The sequence below is a fragment of the Dendrobates tinctorius genome, unplaced genomic scaffold (genome assembly GCF_039654945.1).
Source record: "Dendrobates tinctorius isolate UK_male_01 unplaced genomic scaffold, ASM3965494v1 ptg000129l, whole genome shotgun sequence".
Lineage (NCBI taxonomy): Eukaryota > Metazoa > Chordata > Amphibia > Anura > Dendrobatidae > Dendrobates > Dendrobates tinctorius.
The window spans coordinates 5,268,115-5,289,489 of NW_027361797.1; positions in this window are offsets into that span (position 1 = coordinate 5,268,115).

A 21,375-nucleotide genomic window follows, 5' to 3' on the forward strand; every position below is an offset into this window, starting at 1 on the left:
TGGCCCATAAGTACCACTGCTTCTGAAGTGTTGGGTGTGGATGGGGAGGTAGAGCCCATAGCAGTGCTGGCTGATGGGTCTGTAGAAATCCCCGGGAAGACAGCATACGTAGCCGCTGTCACACACAGTCAGAGTGCCCGGATTGCAGGTAGCACCCTGCCTTCTGAACTCTCTTCCGCTACAGGAGAGACTGAGCCAAAGGTGAACCCAGAGCAGGTTCCAGAGGGTCTAAGGGAGGAAGGAACCCTGACGTCACTTCTGGCTGCCTCCAGCCAGGAGTTTCAGACTGCTCTGCATTCAGATGCGAGCCTGGAGAAATTGAGACACCTCGCCGAGACTCCCACCTCCGGGACTGATAAGGAGAGGGTGTTCTGGGAATGAGGAAGGTTGTACCGGGAGACAGTACCAGGAGAATCACTAAAGGAGTGGTTGAGGGAAAGATAGCTGGTCGTCCCCTATCAGTTCAGAACTGAGTTGTTGTGGATTGCCCATGAGATTCCACTCGCTGGACACTTGGGGGTCAGTAAAACTAAGGCACGGCTGTCTCAACATTTCTATTGGCCCATAATGGGGACAGATGTAACAAACTACTGCCGTTCCTGTACCACCTGTCAAAAAGTGGATAGGCGCAAGGCCTTTCACATCAACATGATGAAGGCTCATCACGATCAGGAAGCCTGCGTCCTACCGGTCTGCAACCTGCCCGAGGATGGGGAGGAAGATCCCCTCCTGGACATGCTGGCACAAGCCAAGGCCGGTTCGCCCATCGAGGACATGGAGATAAGTGATTTGTTAACAGTACCCCAGCGGTCGCAGTTGTTGGACACCCTGGAACCCTTCCGGGCAATGTTCTCCATCCGACCTGGGAGGACGGAGTTAGCGGTTCATGAGGTGGACACTGGGAATCATGCCCCACTACGGCGAACACCTTATCGGATCTCTGAGGAGGTGCAACAGGTCATGCGCCAAGAGATCAATGAGATGTTGCAGCTGGGAGTGATTCAATGGTCAAAGAGCGCGTGGGCCTCACCTGTAGTCCCCGTGCCTAAAAAGGAACGGACCACCCGGTTCTGTGTGGAATACAGGGGGCTCAATGCCATCACAACCTCTGATGCACACCTGATGCCTCGCATCGAGGAACTACTTGAGCGGTTGGCGAACGCAAAATTCATATCCATCATGGATTTGAGTAGGGGATATTGTCAGATTCCCCTGAGCCCTGAGGCCCAGGAGAAATCCACCTTTATCACCCCCTTTGGACTGTACGAGTCCACGGTCATGCCCTTCGGCATGAAAAATGCCCCTGCCACTTTCCAGAGGATGGTCAACCACCTGCTCCAGGGACTGGAGGAGTGCGCAGTGGCGTATCTGGATGACATTGCCGTCTTCAGTTCCACCTGGGAGGAACACCATCAGCATCTCCAGGAGGTGCTCAAGCATATTCACCAGGCAGGCATGACCATCAAGCCGGGAAAGTGCCAAATGGGCATGAGCAAGGTCCACTACCTGGGGCACCGGGTAGGCGGGGTTCCATGAGTCCAGAACCAGAGAAAAGGGACACAATCGTATCCTGGCCCACCCCCAGGACAAAGGAACAGGTGACGTCCTTCTTGGGCACTGCAGGGTACTATAGGCGGTTTGTACAGGACTATAACGCCCTTGAAAAACCCTTGATGGTCCTCACCAAGCAGAGGCTGCCCCAAACAGTTAACTGGATGGCCGGCTGAGAGGTGGCCTTCCAAGCTTTGAAAACAGCCCTGTGTATCTCTCGAGTGCTGAAAGCAATCGACGACAGTCGCCCGTTCCTGGTACAGACCGACGCCAGCGAGTTTGGCCTCAGTGCTGTGCTCAGCCAGGTCGACTTGGGGAACCAGGAGCACCCCATGTTGTACCTGAGCCGGAAACTTTTGTCGAGGGAAGTGGCATACTCCACCATCGAGAAGGAGTGCCTGGCGATGGTGTGGGCGCTGCAACGTTTGCAGCCCTACCTGTACAGGCGCACCTTCATGATGGTAACCGACCACAACTCTCTGAGCTAGCTGCATACAGTGTCAGGAAACAATGGAAGGTTGCTACGCTGGAGCCTTTCCTTTCAGTAGTACGACTTTACCGTACAACACAAGAAGGGTCGCGATCATGGAAATGCCGATGGATTGTCCCGCAGGGCGAACCTGCGGGGGTGCGTCTGGTGGCGTACCAACAGGTATTACCTCCCTAAGCGCACTCTAAGAATGGGGAGATGTAATGATACTTGTAATGATACTGTACGCTATGACATAAGGTTCCCTGATTATTACACTACAGATGACTTTCCCTGCCAGCCGCTGCGGCCCCTCCTCCTTCCCCCCACAGCTCACACACATTGCAGCTCTGTGCCTGCATCTGTAACAGAACACCAGACACTTCCTGTGCCAACCTTCCCCCCTCACCAGCTAAGGAATGTTAATTAGCAGTGGAAAGAATGTCCCATGTCCTCACCATGCGGCGAATTCAAGTGTGGGAAATATTAAAAGAGGTCATACAGTGGACCCCGTTCGCGACTGAAAAATGAAATGGACATTTCTGCGACGTGCTCCGATCCGATTTCACTATGGTGGTTCTTGCTAAGTTCTAGCCCTGACAGAATCCAAGAAACGGATTTCTCCTAAACGGTGTGACGTAATTACTGCATGTTTGGTTTTGAATGATTGCCTTCGACAGGCTAAAAAAAATTATACTATGTGCATGTTTATATGGGGTACCCTCTGCGAGATATAGTTATTATAAGTTTTGTAGGGGGGGCGCCGGAGAGTTGCGAGTTCCAAAGTGGAACTGAAAAGTATTGCTGGCAGTGGTGGGACACCCAAAATAACCCCCCTGCGATAAATTGTTAGGGCAAGACTAGCTTGCATTTTTTTATCACATTGTGGCATCGGTGGGATAACTAAGATAAGCCCCCCTGTGCATGTGATAGCCGTGTGTTGGCAGTACGTCACGTCCCTCCGTCCGTGACATACCGGTGTCAGCGGCGTGATCATGACACTAGGTTAACATGTAACTTGGCCTGTTAGGATGTTTTGGAGTTATATAATAACTAACTAACTAACTAACTAATATAATAGCTTTTTTGCTCAGTGAATGTGACCTCCTAATGCTGCAAATTCCACAAATGAGCATTTTCAGTTCTTTAAAACATATCAAATGTTTAGATATTCTACTGTGTCTAATAATTTGGAACAGTGCATTTTGAGTTTTTATTCATTTTGGAGATTATACTGTTATCATTGGGAGGTTTCTTCAATAAAATTTGATGTATACTCTAACGGGTGATGACTTTTATTAGACTGATTGTCATTTGCACCCACCATTTAGGAAAATCAGAGAAAAATATAATTTGCATAATAATTTGGAACATGGTGTAAGTACGGTAACAGACTGCAAAAACACTAGAATATGTAGGCCTAAAAGGCCACAGGCCTCATTTTTTGCACAGATAAATGAGGCCTGTTAGGGAGATACCACACTGACAAATTTTTGGCCTGTATTTTTTGCTTTTTTTATGCTAAAGAGTGCTGTATATAACTACAGTGACACACAGGAAAAAAACGGAAAACCGGCCTATAATGGCAAAACTTGGAGCACACAGATATATGAACTGGCACGGAGATACCCCACCGACAAATATGTGGCCTGTATTTTTTGTTTTTTTTTGTGCTAAATAGTGATGTATATAACTACATTGACACACGAAAAAAATGGAAAACCGGCCTAAAATGGTCAAACTTGGAGCACGCAGATATATGAGCTGGCATAGAGATGCCACACTGACAATTCTCTGGCTTGTATGTTTTTTTAAATGCTAAATAGTGCTGTATATAACTACAGTGATAGACAGCAAGCAAAAAGGAAATTAAGGGCTAAAATGCCCAAATTTTTTGCAGACGGATGGATGAGGCGTGTCACTGATATACCACACTGTAATATATGTGGCCTGTATGTATTTTTTGGGGGGTTCAGCAAAATGGTGTAAAGAAATTGTGTAAGACACTCAAAAAAAATTCTACTCTACTGTATCACATAAAAAGATTTCTCTGCGCATTGAAAAGTGATTTTTGGGACCCCTTTAAAATTGCTAGATTTTCACGCTGTGCTAGGAAAAAGATCTGGCTGTATTGTGCACTGTCAAAAAGCAAATGGAGAAAAAAAAGGGCTTTGGATTGCTTTGCAATAAAATAAGCTTTATTATCATGGCCAAAATTTTTTTTCTAGCCAATTAGACCTGGGGTATATACGGTCAATATATTCTATAGGTAGCAGCAGCAGACAGTAAGGGAATGGACCATCTTGATGTATGCACTGATATCCTCTGTATATACACACATACAGTGCCTGCAGGCCTTGCATATATATGTATAGCACGACGTACAATCCCCTACCTACCTAACACTGCAAGCTATATACTCCGGAATTAGTCCTTAGAAGGTCTGTTGGTTTAGCTGGATTTGAGTAGTTTAGCATGGTAGACCCCACCCTGACTAATAAATCTCCAAATCTGACTCTACCTCAGCAGCAGCTCTCCCAACACTATCTAAATCTGGAGCTGAATGCGCCAAGCAGGGCGGCTTCCGGTGTCTTATACCCCTGATGATGCCGTGTAACCAGCCAATCACTGCTCGACTACAACAAAGATGGCTGCGGCATTTCTTTGCCTGTCAGACAATCCCTGCATCGTGATTGGGTCTCTAAAGACTGCCAAAAAAGCTGGGTGGAGACCCGACTTCCGGACGCATAATCCCAGAAATGCTCATTTCTCGCTGAGTACACCGAGTACCGCGATAATCGGGCGAGTAACGAGTAGTGGCGAGCCCAATCACTCATCACTATTTATTACACATTGAGCGAGAATTCGAAAGGGCACAATTAAAAGAGATAGCTGGCATGCAGGGATTAATAATAAGATTAGAGGGGTTTCTGAGTGTAGCAGTTGAGGGGTTTGACTTACTATGACATGGGGGGCTGGGGTTGGGAAAGCTGTCTCCTGTGACTAGGAGGAGGATAGAAAGAGTGAGCAGATGGTTAAGTGATTTGTGAGAGCGTTTTGTGTGTTGGATGGTGTGAATGAATGGATCTGTGCTGTTTAGCAATGTGAAAAGAGCGTGAGTGCTATACATAAAAGAGGAGAGAACAGAGGGGCCGATATGGATGCAGTGTAAAGTGAACTGGTGTTTTCACCATAAAAAAAGACATAAACATAAGAACATACCCTGCAGTAACTAAATAACCAGCAATAGTGCATGAAAATAATATAGGTTAACAAAATTTTGATTAAAAAATGGACATTGTGAACGTGCGCTGACATGTTGCATGCTCACCAGTTCGTATCCCAGTTCATTTTTTAATTATGTAGTTACATTGGTTCTTCTGATATAGATGCCAAAAGTAGCCAAGTTCAGTGATTGTCTGCAGTGGCGATGCGCACTGAAATGAAGTCACCAATGCAGTCTAAACACAAAAACATGTTCCGTAGATTACAAATGCTTCTGGATCAGAGTGGTGAGTACAACTGCATTTGATACGTTACTAATATTTTAACCCTTTCATGACATGTGCCTTATATATATGGCATGAGTCAGAAATGAGTGTATGGAGAAAGCTCACGCAGAAAGCCTGCCACAAACCCATCAGGCGATGGCTGTGTATTACAGCCAAGACATGCCACTAAGAATCGTGTGTGTGGAGCCGAGCTTTGCCCGCGATTGTTAACCTGATAAATAACACTGTCAATCTCTGACAGTAGCATTTAAAACTCACTGAAATACCAACATGTCTTTACCTCCTCCCATCTGCACGCCCGTGACATGATCACGGGTCGCCAATGGGTGGTACTGACAGCTGTGGGTCCAGCTGATGACCTCGGTGCTTGTCAATTTCAGAACTTCTTTGAAGCCCTGCCTGTGGCATCTTTGCACATTGCACAAGCGATCGGAAGATCGCATCTTCGTGTCCCTTAAGGGGGTAACAAGAACAGTAAAAAGTAAAACAAAAAGTTAAAAATATGAAAATGTAAAAATGAATAAAAATTCTATTCACCCCCCTGCCCACAATTGGAAATAAAGATATTGAAAAAATTATAAAAAATACACATGTGGTATCGCCGCTTTCAGATAAGTCAGATCTATCAAAATATAACAACAATTAACCCAATCGATGTTTGTATCACGATAATCGTATTGATGAAGAGAATCATATAAGCAGTTCATTTTTGCCACAAAATGTACACCGTAAAAACAATTCCCAAAAAACAATGTCAGAATTGTGTGTTTTTTGCAATTTCACTGCAGTTGGAATTCCAGTTTTCGAGTACATGTTGTGGCAAAATGAATGGTGTCATTCAAAAGTAAAACTCGTCCCCCAAAAAAGTATCTTATACTGTATGTCTAGGTGGACAGAAAAAAGAGAAACTAAAAATAGGAAAATGGGTTAATCTCCAAATTCAGAGGATTGCATGTTTCCCCTTTTATGCTCATTAATAAACAAGGTTTTATTAATGACAAGGTCACCTCCACATATGTAGCTATGGGTAAATAGATGGCAACCATTCTTCATTGCTGTTTTGTCACACAAGCTATTGGCATTGGACAAATTCATTCAAAATGAAAATTGAGTTGAATTCTACTCAAATTTTTCAAAGATCGATATTCTTCCGAATAGAGAATTTTTGTAATTCTCCAATCCTGAACTTAGTAAGATGGCAGCTGACAATCCACCATTTTTCTGCACCATAGAGGGCCAGAAAAAAGTTAAGAAAAACCCTGTATGGTCATCGTCGACTCTTGTATTGCCATGTCGCTCTAAAACCAAGAGACTCTTAACAGTAGGCTGGGACTTCCAGCCACCACCAAGTCTGGGACAGGCACTCTAAGCAGAGCTTCAGCCGAGACTTGGTCTGGGACATCACAGCGCATTCAAAGGAACATCCCAGTAATAGTCACAGCTAAAAGCGCTGACCTAGCATGAGAATGTTTGTGGTTTCAATATACAGCAGCTGTAAGAAGACATGCCGAAGACTATATGGGGGACATTGAGCAGTGAGTTTGAGAGGTTATGGTAATGTACATTGTGCTACTGTTCAGAGACACATGCAAAAATATGGCCTTCATGGAAGAGTCATCACAAGGAAACCTCAAAGTCTACAATAGACTACCTCAATAGGTGCAAGCCGAAGAATTTAAAATGTCCCTCACAAGCCCCTGATCTAAAGATCATTGAAAATCAGTGACTAGACCTCAAAGGAGCAGTGCATGCAAGATGACCCTGTAATCTCACAGAACTGGAAGAGTTTTCCAAGGAAGAATGCATGAAAATCCCTCAAACAAGAGTTGAAAGACTCTTGGTTGGCTTCAAAAGCATTTACAAGCTGTGGTACTTGCAAAATGGGGTGCTACTAGATACTAACAATGCAGGAAACCCAAACTTTAGCATCTACCAATATTCCTTTTTGTATATATACTGCTCAAAAAATAAAGGGAACACGTTTAAACAACAGAATTTAACTCCCAGTAAATCAAACTTCTGTGAAATCTAACTGTCCACTTAGGAAGCAACACTGATTGACAATCAATTTCACATGCTGTTGTGCAAATGGAATAGACAACAGATGGAAAATATTGGCAATTATCAATAAAGGAGTGATTCTGCAGATGGGGACCACAGACCACATCTCAGTACCAATGCTTTCTGGTTGATGTTTTGGTCACTTTTGAGTGTTGGTTGTGCTTTCACACTCGTGGTAGCATGAGACGAAATCTACAACTCACACAAGTGGCTCAGGTAGTGCATCTCATCCAGGATGGCACATCAATACGAGCTGTGACAAGAAGGTTTGCTGTGTCTGTCAGCGTAGTGTCCAGAAGGCTGGAGGCGCTACCAGGAGACAGGCCAGTACACCAGGAGATGTGGAGGGGGCTGTAGGAGGGCAACAATTCTGCACCAGGACCGCTACCTACACCTTTTTGCAAGGAGGAACAGGAGGAGCACAACCAGAGCCCTGTAAAATAACCTCCAGCAGGCCACAAATGTGCATGTGTCTGCACAAGCAGTTAGAAACCAACTCCATGAAGATGTTCTGAGGGCCCGATGTCCACAGATGGGGGTTGTGCTCACAGTCCAATACCGTGCAGGACGCTTGGCATTTGCCACAGAACACCAGGATTGGCAAATTCGCCACTGGCGCCCTGTGCTCTTCACAGATGAAAGCAGGTTCACACTGAGCACGTGACAGACGTGACAGAATCTGGAGACACTGTGGATAGTTGAAATCAGCTGACATGTTCTGGAAAAGATGTGGGTTCAGTGCTGGAGCCCACATCAAAGGGGAGACCCGATGTGCGCCGTACGTGTACGGCACATGTTGTGAAGGGTTTAAGAGAACCTATTACTTACAATCTATGTTTCTTTTAAATACAAAAAATATTTTATGTATGTGTTTACTTATTTTAGGTGCATACTGACTGCTTTGAAAGTCACTATCCATCTAAAACGCTTTATTTTTTTGTACTTATTTTTCAAGAAAAGCACACTGCCAGATTGTGGATGGCACAGCTTCTTACTGAGCCCTCTGCATTACGCATGGTTCTAATGTGCATGCACAGGAAGAGAAACCAGAATAAGGCTTTTCCGGTGAAATATGCAGGGGAAAGTCTTCTAATAAAGCAGCACTATCTCCCTGTTTCCCGTCTCCAATTATAACATTGGTCTACTCTGATCAGAGAGAAAACCCTCGGATCAGAGCAAAGACCAGTGTGATAGTGATAGATAAGGAAGCTGCTGATAGGCAGGGGCAAGTGAGATAATATACTCATCGCTGGCTGGAGCGGATGTGATCAGTCTTCTCAAACAGTGCAACAAAGTACCCAGGAGGTGTGCGCATGGGAACACTTCATAGTTTCTCCTAGCTAAGCAGCAATATCTCACAAGTTGAGCATTTTCACTCTAATCAGATCACAGACCAGAGCGACAATGATAGCTAGTGAAGTCAGTGAAGCTGCAGACAGGCAGGGTAAAGTCTTCTAATAAAGCAACACTATGGACCCAGGATCAGTGTGCACTCACTCCACAACACCAAAGATAGTGTCTGCTCTAAACAGTGAAAAAACGCTGCTCAGAACAGATACATCACTTTCGTGCCATGGAGTGTCATAGCACCACTAGGTATGTCGGGAAATGGCAGCGACTTTCTAATAATCATATCAGCAATATATTTGCATATTTTTCCATCATCAATTCAAGCTCTTCCCTCACTGATTTTTATAATAACTTTTATTTAGAATTTTTTTTACTACTACTATATCAAAATTAAGGAGGGCGGGGATAATTTTTGGTAATAGGTCCTCTTTAACAGCGTATAAGAGTCAGTGATAAGCGGTCATGAAGGAGCGCTTAGGAAGCAACCCAGGGGAAGACAGGATGTTGGGTGTCCACCACAGCTCCAGCCCAGAACCTCCGATGGAGGATGGGAGCAATGAGAAAATGGAAAATGTTCTTAGGAGCACAGGAAAGAGACTCAGATGAGAGATGGGGTTAAACAACAACACAGTTCGATGGAGGAACGCGTTTTCCATTTTCTCATTGCTCTTTAACAGCGAGGCATTTTGGTAAATGTAGCACAATTTGTGGGCAGTTTTTTCTACTGATCAGTGTCAAAGCATAACTATATTTGTCATGGTTTAATATTGCTATACAATGAAACACAAAAAAGTCCAGAGGAGATTTATATGAGTAATACAGCACTACACAGAGATTGCCATTTCATATATTTCATGCTTGTTTCAATTTTAAGTTAGCAGAATAAAAAAGCTAGGTGTCACTGTTTTACCAGATTTTGCTCTTCGTGTACCGTTGATATGCAATATACTAGTAATCTAAAAAGTCAGAGCTGAATGGTGGCATAAGTATTTCCCTGCATTATAGAATGGAAATGTAAACTGTTATAGCAATGAAAAGATCAGTGAGCTCTGCGGAAATCAGCTGTTCAGATCTCCTCTATGTTGGGGCAGGAGCTTCTCCGGTGTGCTTAGCAAAGACGGTAGATGAGTGACTTGATGTCTTACTCTATAGACTATTCAATTGCATATTGTATTTACATTAAGATGATAGCAATAAAGGTGACAGTGATTTCCAAATAACATAAGGACCGAGCCACCATGGAATAATTACAGTATTGCTGTTGTAAGACACTTTCATTAGCTGTGTCTTAAGTAAGAAGGATGTTGGCTTTTTGTCAGCCCCATTTTGAAACCTTGTTAATTCTCCACCACGAATATGGAACTTTCATACACATTGACATAATTAATGAAGAAGCAGGCAGCATGTGCTACCAATTAACACCACAGGGAAAAGTAAAATTGGCTTTCTTGTTTTGTATGGTGCCAAAGTTAAGGACTGTAACATAGCACAGATAAATGGAGAGGCTTTTAATGAGCTGTAAGATCGAGCCGAGTAACCGATAAGAAATGTTGGGTAAACACTGCTTGTTGTTTAGGCCGCTAAAAAAAAAAATAATTGATGAGGTCTTATAGAATATGGCGAGAAAGAGTCAGTCAAGTGTAAAGGAAAATGGTACATTTCTCAGGAAACATTTCCCCAGTTTCTAATTACTATACATATTGAACTTAGTAAGGCAATGTGCAAGACGCCACTGTGCGACACGCAGATCCTATGCTTTTCATAGACAGTGCTATAGAAAACGCCACTTTAAATTTTACAATATTGTAATATAGCTTACCTTAATAATGTGGATATATATTTATATTGCTGCTTTTGTGCATTTTGCTCTAGTGATTTATTTTAATAGAATACTACCTGTCAAAGAAACAGCTTTTTTGACTAATCTAATTCTCAATTGAATAGAAGTGAGAGTAATTATTTTAAAAAACTTCAGTCAGTCATATGTAGAACAAATGCAGCATGGTGAGAGTAGTAGTCTAGAATACAATGCTTTATTTAATAGTTAGAGAGCCAGTGTAATTCTATTTCTCTGTCTCACCTTCTCTCTATCTCTTACATATAATACCAGAGATCAACCATGAGCAAATTTGTTGTGAATCAAGTATTTGAAACAAAAGCCTGAAGAAATGAACTGGAATTTAAGTTGGCACGCATGCAACGTGTATGCACATGTTCACACTGGCCACTAAAAAGACAAAATCAAAGATAAAAGCAAAATGAGCAATCACCCTGCAGCAGTAAATAAATAAATAAATAACAATAGTGCATTAAAATATTATAGATTGCTTAGTTAACATAATGTTGATCATAAAAACATAAAAACCATCCTACCACGTCAAGGTGACCCGATTTGGGATGGTCCTAACCTCTAGCATTAATCCCTTAATGATGGCCAATACATATTTTTATTGACCTGAGATATAAGAGACTAGCTTCCCGATACAGGTGACAATCCAGCAGCTGTCAGCTGTACACTATAGCTGACAACTTGCTGCATCAGCCACCATCCGTGTTGGCATCGACCATGGCCGTTTAGCACCTTAGATGCTGCTGTCAATAGTGGTTACATCATATAAATGGTTAACAGAGTGTAGGGACTTCCTTTTTATCCCCATCAGCACCCTGAGATCATGATTGCGTGGTCCCGATGTTTGCCATGGCCAATCACAGCCAAATAATGGCCTTAGAGTCTGACGGCTGTTGTAACCTGTTCAGAAGTTAGCGACATTTAGGTGGCAAAAATACACTTTTTCATTCCTGTCATGCTACTTTCATAAATTCCTAACAATCACCTGAAGGGTAAATAAACTACCTGACAGTAGTTTTCAAAATGTCGAGGGGTGCGGTTTTGAAAATATATAAATATATAGGACCCCAAAGTCACTTCATACCTGGATAGGTCCCTAAAAACAATTTGTGAATTTCCTTGGAAAAAGGAATAATTTCTATGGTATGACTATCTGAATTAAAGGAATAATCATTCAAAGGTTGACGATTGCAACATTTCTACTTAAATTTACCTTATATCATAAAGCAATAATCAGCAAAAAATCAGAAAATGTAACTGATCTTCATAAACCATCCCAATGAGGTACAATGAAATTTCATCAGGGCAAGGAAAATAAATTAAAACATAACTTTTAATAATTACTTAAAAGGTTATCAACCAATGTGTACACAGACAGAAACAGTAATTTTACAAAATGCAAGAGCTCAGGTTCAACAGTGCTCAAATTAGAAGATTGGTTTGGTCCCACCAACACAGTTTCTCACTCCTCCTCTCCATTACAGATCCACCATTGATAAGAACAGAGGCGATTGTTAGTCTTTCTGAGTAATGAGACATTATGGGTAACTGGTGAATAGGTATATACTTGGGTACTGCCCTTGTCAGGGCAGGAGTAATGCAGGGGCATGACAAGGAATGTTAAAGGGACTGAAACATACTCTCCCCCTTTTTTTCTATCGCCCGTTACTCATAAAGACTAACAATCATGCCTCTTCTTTTCAATGGTGGATCTGTAGCAAAAATTGTTTACTAAATAACCTATGTTATTTTCATGCACGGTTTGTTAGGGCTGGCGGAACGCACCAAATTATAAAATAATTGTAGGTACGTTCGCAGCCCGGGGTCCACCGTGCAGAGGTGGTACACTGCTGCTAGGTAATGACAGGAGTATAAAGCGGTGTGGAAAGCTCACACGTGGGTTAACGTCACCCAGTGTGAACAGAAGCGAACTCTGGTAACTCACAGAGCCGCACTGCCGCTGAACATAAATGCTGGAGCCTGTTTAGCTCACAGAGCCCGGCCAAGGAGCGCACAGAAAGCGGTCACAGAACTCGGCCCCAAGGGCTCGGAGTCAGAGTCCCTCTAGACCTTCTGAGCGCGCCACCATAGACGCTGACTACGGAGTGTAGAGCACGTGCACTGAGGTGTGCCGAGCCACTGGTGGAGACTGATGCCTGTCTCAGTCTCTGTCCTACCTACACCTAAGCCTGGCAACTTGACAGGCTAGGCTACACAACACATGCGCACCAAGGGTAGGGGTTTCTTAATGAGTCATTCACCAGAGACATTCTTACATGCATACAGCACTCACTCCTCATACTCTGATAATGCAGTCTATACTAGCACATGGCCGAGCGGCCATGCGAACCTTTTATAGCCGCGTGCTTCCGGGACCTTCCTGGCCTTTCGGATGGGCCAATCTGAGCTGGAGAAGGACCTGAGCATGTGCCCTTCGGTCTCCAATGGGAGATCACTCCACGGGCATGCTCAGTGGACCGAAGGAAGGACTTAGCCCCTGGAGAGGCTCACTGCTGGCCAGCCTGCGTTGCTATATGTGGACCAGAGGTGGCAGCAGCCAGCAAGCCCACAGTGCTGGTCTGAGCAGAGCGCAGGGAACGATGAGTCTGCTGAGTAGGCTCCTCTGCGGCCTTAGGAGAATGGGAGACCGCCGAGTGCAAGGCTCTGGATTCCTGCTGTGCAGTGGCAGGAACCCGACGCCTAACATGGTTGCTATTTGTTTATTTACTGCTGGTTATATTCTCACAAAGTTTTTATCATAGGTTTTGAATCAAATATTGGGGCCGATTTACTGAATCCATTGAGTTTGAAGTTCAAATAATTCATTCATCTCTAGTCTTCTTGCTTGTTGGGCTCTTCTTGGTGTCATGTAAGAGTTGTGCTGTGTACCATAAGCCAAAAAAAATTAATTATACAGCTCTGGCCAAACGTAAGACCACCACATCAAAACCCTGTCATGAGCAGCCCATTCTCCAGACATTAACCCCTTTTAAAACCTCTGAAATGTAATCAAGAGGATGATGGATAGTCACAAGCCATCAAACACAGTAGAACTGCTTAAATTTTTGTGCCAGAAGCAGTGTGAAAGACTGGTGGAAAGCATGCCAAGACGCATGAAAGCTGTGATTAAAAATCATGTCTATTCCACAAAAAATTGATTTCTGAACTCTTCCTGAGTTAAAACATTAGTATTATTGTTTCTAAATGATTATGAACTTGTTTTTTTTTGCATTATTTGAGGCCTGAAAGCACAGTTTTTTTAAATTTTGACCATTTCTCCTTTTCAGAAAAAAAACACAAAATTTATTGGTTGGAAATTCGGAGACATGTTGTCAGAAGTTTGTAGACTAAAATAACATTTTACATTTTTCACAAAAATCTAATATATAAAGCTCAAAGTGTGTATGTATGTATGTGTGTATATATATGTGTGTATGTATGTGTGTATGTCCGGGATAGGCACCCGCACCGTCGCAGCTACAGCCACAAAATTTGGCACAGTCACACGTCTGGACCCCGAGAGCGTCCTAAGCTATGTTGTGAGGCGAAATTTTAACCCCGCGCGTTCCAATTCACCAAACAATTTTGCCCCTATCTACATACTGGGGAAAAAGTGTGTGCGCGTCAAGCCCCGCCCCTCATTATGATGTCATAATGCCCCTATTTGCATACTGGGGAAACAGTGTGTGTATCAAGCCCCGCCCCTCATTATGATGTCACAATGGTTGCCATGGCGACGCTGATGTCATCATAGGTTGCAAGCCCTGCTGCCGCTCATTATGACGTCATAATGGTTGACTATGGGATGGAGAATGTGTGATGGGTATATGGGCACTGGACTATGGGATGGAGGATGTGTGATCGGTATATGGGCACTGGACTATGGGATGGTGGATATATATGATGGGTATATGGGCACGGGACTATGGGATGGAGGATATGTATTATGGGTATATAGGCACGGGACTATGGGATGGAGGATATGTATGATGGGTATATGGGCATGGGACTATGAGATGGAGGATATGCATGACCGGTATATGGGCACTGGACTATGGGATGGCCGATATGTATGATGGGTATATGGGCACGGGACTAAGGGATGGAGGATATGTATGATGGGTATATAGGCACGGGACTATGGGATGGAGGATATGTATGATGGGTATATAGGCATGGGACTATGAGATGGAGGATATGTATGATGGGAATATGGGCATGGGACTATGGGATGAAGAGTATATATGATGGGTATATGGGCATGGGACTATGGGATGGAGGATATGTATGATGGGTATATGGGCACGGGCCTATGGGATGGTGGATATGTATGATGGGTATATGGGCACGGGACTATGGGATGGAGGTTAATTATAATTTGTTATAACTAACCACAGTTAGTTACTATGCCGGGGCAGTGCCGGACTCTTCAGCTAGTATACCGATAAAGAGAAAAATCAGACAAACTGAACATTTGAAAGTGGTCTCTTAATTTTTCCCAGAGCTCTATATGTGACACTCCACTATATATCTTCTTAAAGGGGTTTTCCTACATGCGAAACACACTTTAATTAATAGATCTTAGAATAAATATAAGTTCAACAATTGGTTGTGTTAAAAAGAAATGTTCCTGTTCCAAGATAATTTTATAAATCGGCCTCTGTGCAATGGCTGTGTCTCACTATGCAGGAACATGGTCTGATCATACCAGATATCCTGGCAAGGGAAGGATGCAAATGGGTATGCAGACATTACAGCAGGGGATCAGAGATTGTTCTTTCTGTGAGGTCCTGTCTCTATTATCTCTGTTGCAATCTCCTCAGCCCTGTAGCTGTAGTATGATCAGACCATGTTCTGGTACGGTCAGACACAGCCATTACACAGTACACAGCAGGGGTATATTTATAAGATTATCTCAGCACAGGAATATTTTATTTTTACACATCCACTTGTGGAAATTATTATTATTCCAAGATCTATTACTAAAAAAATTAATTTTTTCATGGGACAGCGGTGTTAAGTGTAAGGCTTCACACAAAAAGAATATAGTAGAACTGGAAATGGCTAAATTAGTATAATAAAATAGCTTAACAACAGTGTGTCAATGGATTTTGCTACTATAAAAGGTTTCTCTTAAGACGAGAAAAAAAAGGTGATCTTAAGACCCTTAAATAACATTCATTCAAGGATTTTTTCAATAATAAAGGATTACTTACTGTTAAAGGAGTGACCTTGTAAGCCATGAAATGCTACTATGGGAATTTAAAGCTTCTTCAGAGAAAGAGGACAGGAATTGTTGTGTCATGTAGCAATCACAAAAGGTTATTTAAAGTTTGATATTAACTTTTAGGATGGATACGTGGAATAGGTGGCGCATGAATCCCTGTCCTTTCTCTATGAAAAGGTTTTTTTACAAATTTAAATTTGCAGAAGAACATTTCATGGCTTATAAGTCTCCTTATGCCAACTTGTCATTCTCTATAAGGAAAAACTTTACCTCTTAGACCCCGTCAGAAGCTTTTCATCTAGCCAAATCAGATCTCCTGTTTTGAACTGATGAGTGGCAAACACCCCAATGGAGTTTCTGCTTTTGCTTCTAATTCATGTGGCAAAGCTTATTAAATGCTCAATATTGAATTTTAGATTTGCTAATTCCAACACATTGGACCAGAGTTGCTGTCCTCTATCTGTCTAAAGAGGCTTTTTGCATACTAAATATCAGAGTTTTATTAACAATTATTTTATTGATTTTCTACAGTGTAAATCTTCCTGATTCAATGAATATTTTAGAGCAATCCAGCAGAGCTTCTACCATTTAGTAGTCACCACTTGAGATTGTATAAATCATGTACTATACAGTATGAGTACATCTGTGGTGACACTAACAAATATGGAATTACTGTGATGAAAGCTTTTGTGCTATTTTTTTATGAATTTTAACTATGTACTGACATTTTTAGATTTTTCAGCTACTCTGTGGACAGCGCTGTGATGATTTTTTTTAATGATGGAGTACGATGTGGTTACTGTCATGTAGTGATCGTGCATGGGCTCTTCTGCACACAGAGGAATGTAATAGGACTGATATGTTCTTACATTTTCGCAAAAAAATGACATCTCTAAAAATAGAGAATATGAAAGATATGAAACTCCAAAAATGTCTATACAATAAATTCACCAATTAATTAAGATTTATTATACAGCTCTTGCAAAAATTAAGAGGCCACCACATAAAATCCCTGTCATGGCCAGGCCATTTTCCAGACCTGAACCTCATTGAAAACCTCAGGAATGTAATCAAGAGGATGATGAATAGTCACAAGCCATTAAATAAAGAAGAACTGCTTACATTTTTGTCCCAGGAGTGGCATAAGGTCACCTAAAAGCAGTGTGAAAGACTGGTGGAAAGCAGCCAAGACGCATGAAAGCTGTGATTAACAATCATGGTTACTACACAAAATATTGATTTCTGAACTCTTCCTGAGTTAAAACGTTAGTACTGTTGTTTCTAAATGATTATGCAATTGTTTTCTTAGCATTATTTGAAGTTAGCAAGAACTGCATTTTTTTTGTTATTTTGGCCATTTCTCAGTTTCTGAAAATAAAGACAAAATTTATTGCTTAGAAATTCAAAAACATGTTGTCAGAAGTTTTTAGACTAAAAGAACAATTTACATTTTAATTGTGTGTATATCAAGCCATGCCCACTACACATAGCCCCGCTATGCCGAGTGGGCAGAGCTATGTGGAGTGGGAGTGGCTTGATACAGACACATACACACACACCTATGAGGTGTATCCTTTGATGATGTAATAATCATATAATGATGTCACAATCATTTGCTGATGTCATAATCAACTGATGAATTAATCATTTGATTATCTCATAATTAACTGATGATGTCATAATCATTTGATGTTGTCAATTATTCGATGTTGTCAATCATTTGATGATATAATCAACTGATGATGTCAGAATCACACTGATGATGTCATTATCATTTGATGATATCACAATCAATTGATGATGTCATAATCAACTGATGATGTCACAATTATTCAATGATGTCATGATCATTTGATGATGTCATAATAAACTGATGATGTTATAATTATTTTGTGATGTCATAATCATTTGATGTCATAATTATTCAACGAGGTCATGATCATTTGATGATGTCATAATCAACTGATGATGCCATAATCAACTGATAATGTCCCTGCTATGCTGAGTGGGCAGAGCTATGTGGTGTGGGCATGGCTTGATACACACATACACACACATACACCTTTGGGATGGAGAATGTGTGATGGGTATATGGGCACTGGACTATGGGATGGGCCCAGGACTATGGGATGGAGGATATGTGATGGGTATATGGCACTGGACTATGGGATGGAGGATTTGTGATGGGTATATGGGCACAGGACTATGAGATGGAGGATATGTATATGGGAATGGGACTATGGAATGGAGGATATGTATGATGGGTATATGGGCATGGGACTATGAGATGGAGGATGTGTATGATGGGTATATGAGCATGGGACTATGGGATGGAGGATATGTAGGATGGGTATTTGGGCACTGGACTATGGGATGGAGGATAATCATTATAATTTGTTATAACTAACCACAGTTAGTTACTATGCCTGAGCAACACCGGGCTCTTCAGCTAGTATACCTATAAAGAGAAAAATCAGACAAACTGAACATTTGAAAGTGGTCTCTTAATTATTGCTAGAGGTATATTTTCATGCATCCTACAATCTCATACCGTATCTTCTGGGCAGGAGAGGATGCAAAAGAGTATACAGACAGGACAGCATGGGAACACAGCTGATTCTTTTTGTGAGGAAAAACATTTCATTGCCTAATTTTAAAGAGTCATCTGTGATCCCATGCTGAATTGCCTGTATACTCTTTTGCTTCCTCCCCTGCCCAGGAGTTGTGGTATGATCAGACCATGTCCCTGCATGGTCAGACACGGCCATTACACTATACACAGCAGGGGCACATTTATAAGATTATCTCAGCACAGGAACATTTTATTTAGACACATCCAATTGTAGAAATTATTATTATTCCAAGATCTATTGATTAAAATTATCCTTTGTTAGTGGGAAAACCCCTTTAACTGTCCCCTTTACTTTTCCCCAGTTGTATTCCATCAAAAAGATGCTCATACCTACAATTATTGTGGCCTGAGTTCAATACTTTATATTTATCACAATTTAATTTCCCATTTACCTGGCAGGGCTCCCTGATTCTAAACGTCATTCATGCAATATTGTAGAAGAGAAATCAGAACTGGCAAAAGGAAGACATCAGACAAAGTTTTCCAGTTTGGTTAATACGGTTTGCATCCAACACTCAGCCAATCATGAGTTTTTGTCTCCATCTTCAAGCACCTTCTGAAGAATGAAGGGCATTGTTCCATGGTAGTTAATCCGCCCATCATAGTTTTAGTTGTGCACCCCAAAAAATATAAAAAAAAGAAACACATTAGGGACTCATGTTTAGCCAGCATTTCACACTTTTTGTGAACCAGTTTTGAACCATAACTTATTTCCTCTATGACTCCACTTACCCGTGACATACTGCACTGCTTGCTTACACCCCAGGGCAACATTGGTGCTTGTGCAGTTTCAGCTAAAAAAAAAAAAAAAAAAATCCTTTTTTTTTTCTTTTTTTAGTGTACATTGTTTCTATAACATGTAGTTTGGGGCATTAAGCTTCGGCTCTGGTTTTATTATTTGTCTACAATATACAAATAAAAATTGTCTATAATAGACATAATGCTCTATTCAAGTTTTATTATATATGTACACAGAAAATACTTCAATATAAAATGATTAAATTATGCTTCCTTTCACTTTTTATTTGTAAATGAAGAAATAAGCTTTAAAGCAAAAGATAAGTAAAATAGTTAATATTCCAATGAAAAAAAATGAAAATAAAATAGCAGTTATCATTACGTTTACCTTCAAATACACAAGTGAAATGTCAGGACGTGAATCAACAGGCAGAGTTGTCCGTTTGGAAGGGAAGCGGTGTTTATTTCCTTTTAAAGACAATGAAAAGTGACCAGTTTTATTCTCTCCATGGTTGGTGCTATCCTGTGGAAAATGTATCTGCACTGCAGCCATTCCTGCTGCAGTGCAGACACCTACTGTACACAAGTAATTTGGACATTTTCAACCATCAGAAGATGGAGATTGCTCAGGATTCCCCGTGGTCACTGCAGTACCATTCCAGGTAATTTACAGCTTCGGCTGAAAACGTACACATAGCAAATGCCATAGATTTGGATGAGAGATGCTATATATAGACAGATATCAAATGCAGGGTTTAAAATCTTTGAAATCATAATAGTTAATAGAACTGATTTCTTATTTTGGACTTTTTACAATTACTTAATAGAATAGCAAGTTCTGCCAGAATAGGTTTCTTATTAGCTTCATGAGTATTCAAATAAAATGATCTTAATCTTATTGCCCAGTATTCCAAAATGCTTCATGGTTAACAATACAAATTTTTTTAAAAAGAAAACAAAGTAAACATATTACAAATTATACATTATAGAGTAATCGTGAAATTCAGCAACTGTAGACTTACGACATTGTATGCATAACTGAATTTTGGAGTATTCAAAGTTTGTAGATATCTATCACACAAAGACAGACAGATAGATAGATAGATAAAATAGAAAAAATAGGCAGCACTCCAGTAATTGTCAAAAATGTATTTATCCAATATGGCGTGACGAATAGCGATGAGCAAACCTGTTAGGATAACATCTTATCCGAGCACCGTCGGGTGCGCATACTCGTATATTATGTTTGAGTCCCTGCGGCTGTTAGACAGCCTAAACAAATGTGGGGATTCCCTAACAAAGAGTCAACCCCCTCGTGTTCGGGCTGTCTAACAGCCATAAATCATGCAGCTGAAGGGACTCGAACATAATATATACGAGCATGTCCAGATGCTTGGAGAACACCCGAGCATATTGAGATAAGACGTTACCGGAGCATGTTCACCCATCACTAGTGGCAATTAGAGTTGAGCGAAACGGGTCGAAAAAATTCAAAAGTCGCCGACTTTTGGCAAAGTCGGGTTTCATGAAACGAAACCCGACCCTAGGATGAGGTCGGCCACGAGGTCGGCGACTTACGCGCCAAAGTCGCGTTTCAAAAGTTTGTTTTGCGCTCTTTTTCAGCCAATCAGGATCCACGGACACTGTGGGCAACGTGATGACATAGGCACGGGTCACCACCATCTTTCAGAAGGGCATGCAAGTGATTGGCTTGCTTTGGTGGGCGTCACAGGGGGTATAAAAGGGCGTGCACGCCGACCGCCATCTTACTTCTGCCGATCTTAGTATAGGGAGAGGTTGCTTCTGATTCTGTAGGGAGAGTGTTAGGCAGGGAAGAAGACAAAAAAACTGCTTCTGCTGCTAGCGATTTGGCCTGCACAACACACCAGTCACTGTGTGTGCAGTGCAAGGGGAGGCTATATAGTGGTGTATCAGTGGTGTTGGTTGTTGGGCTGCCTTTTAAGACTTCCTGACAGGCTGGCATTG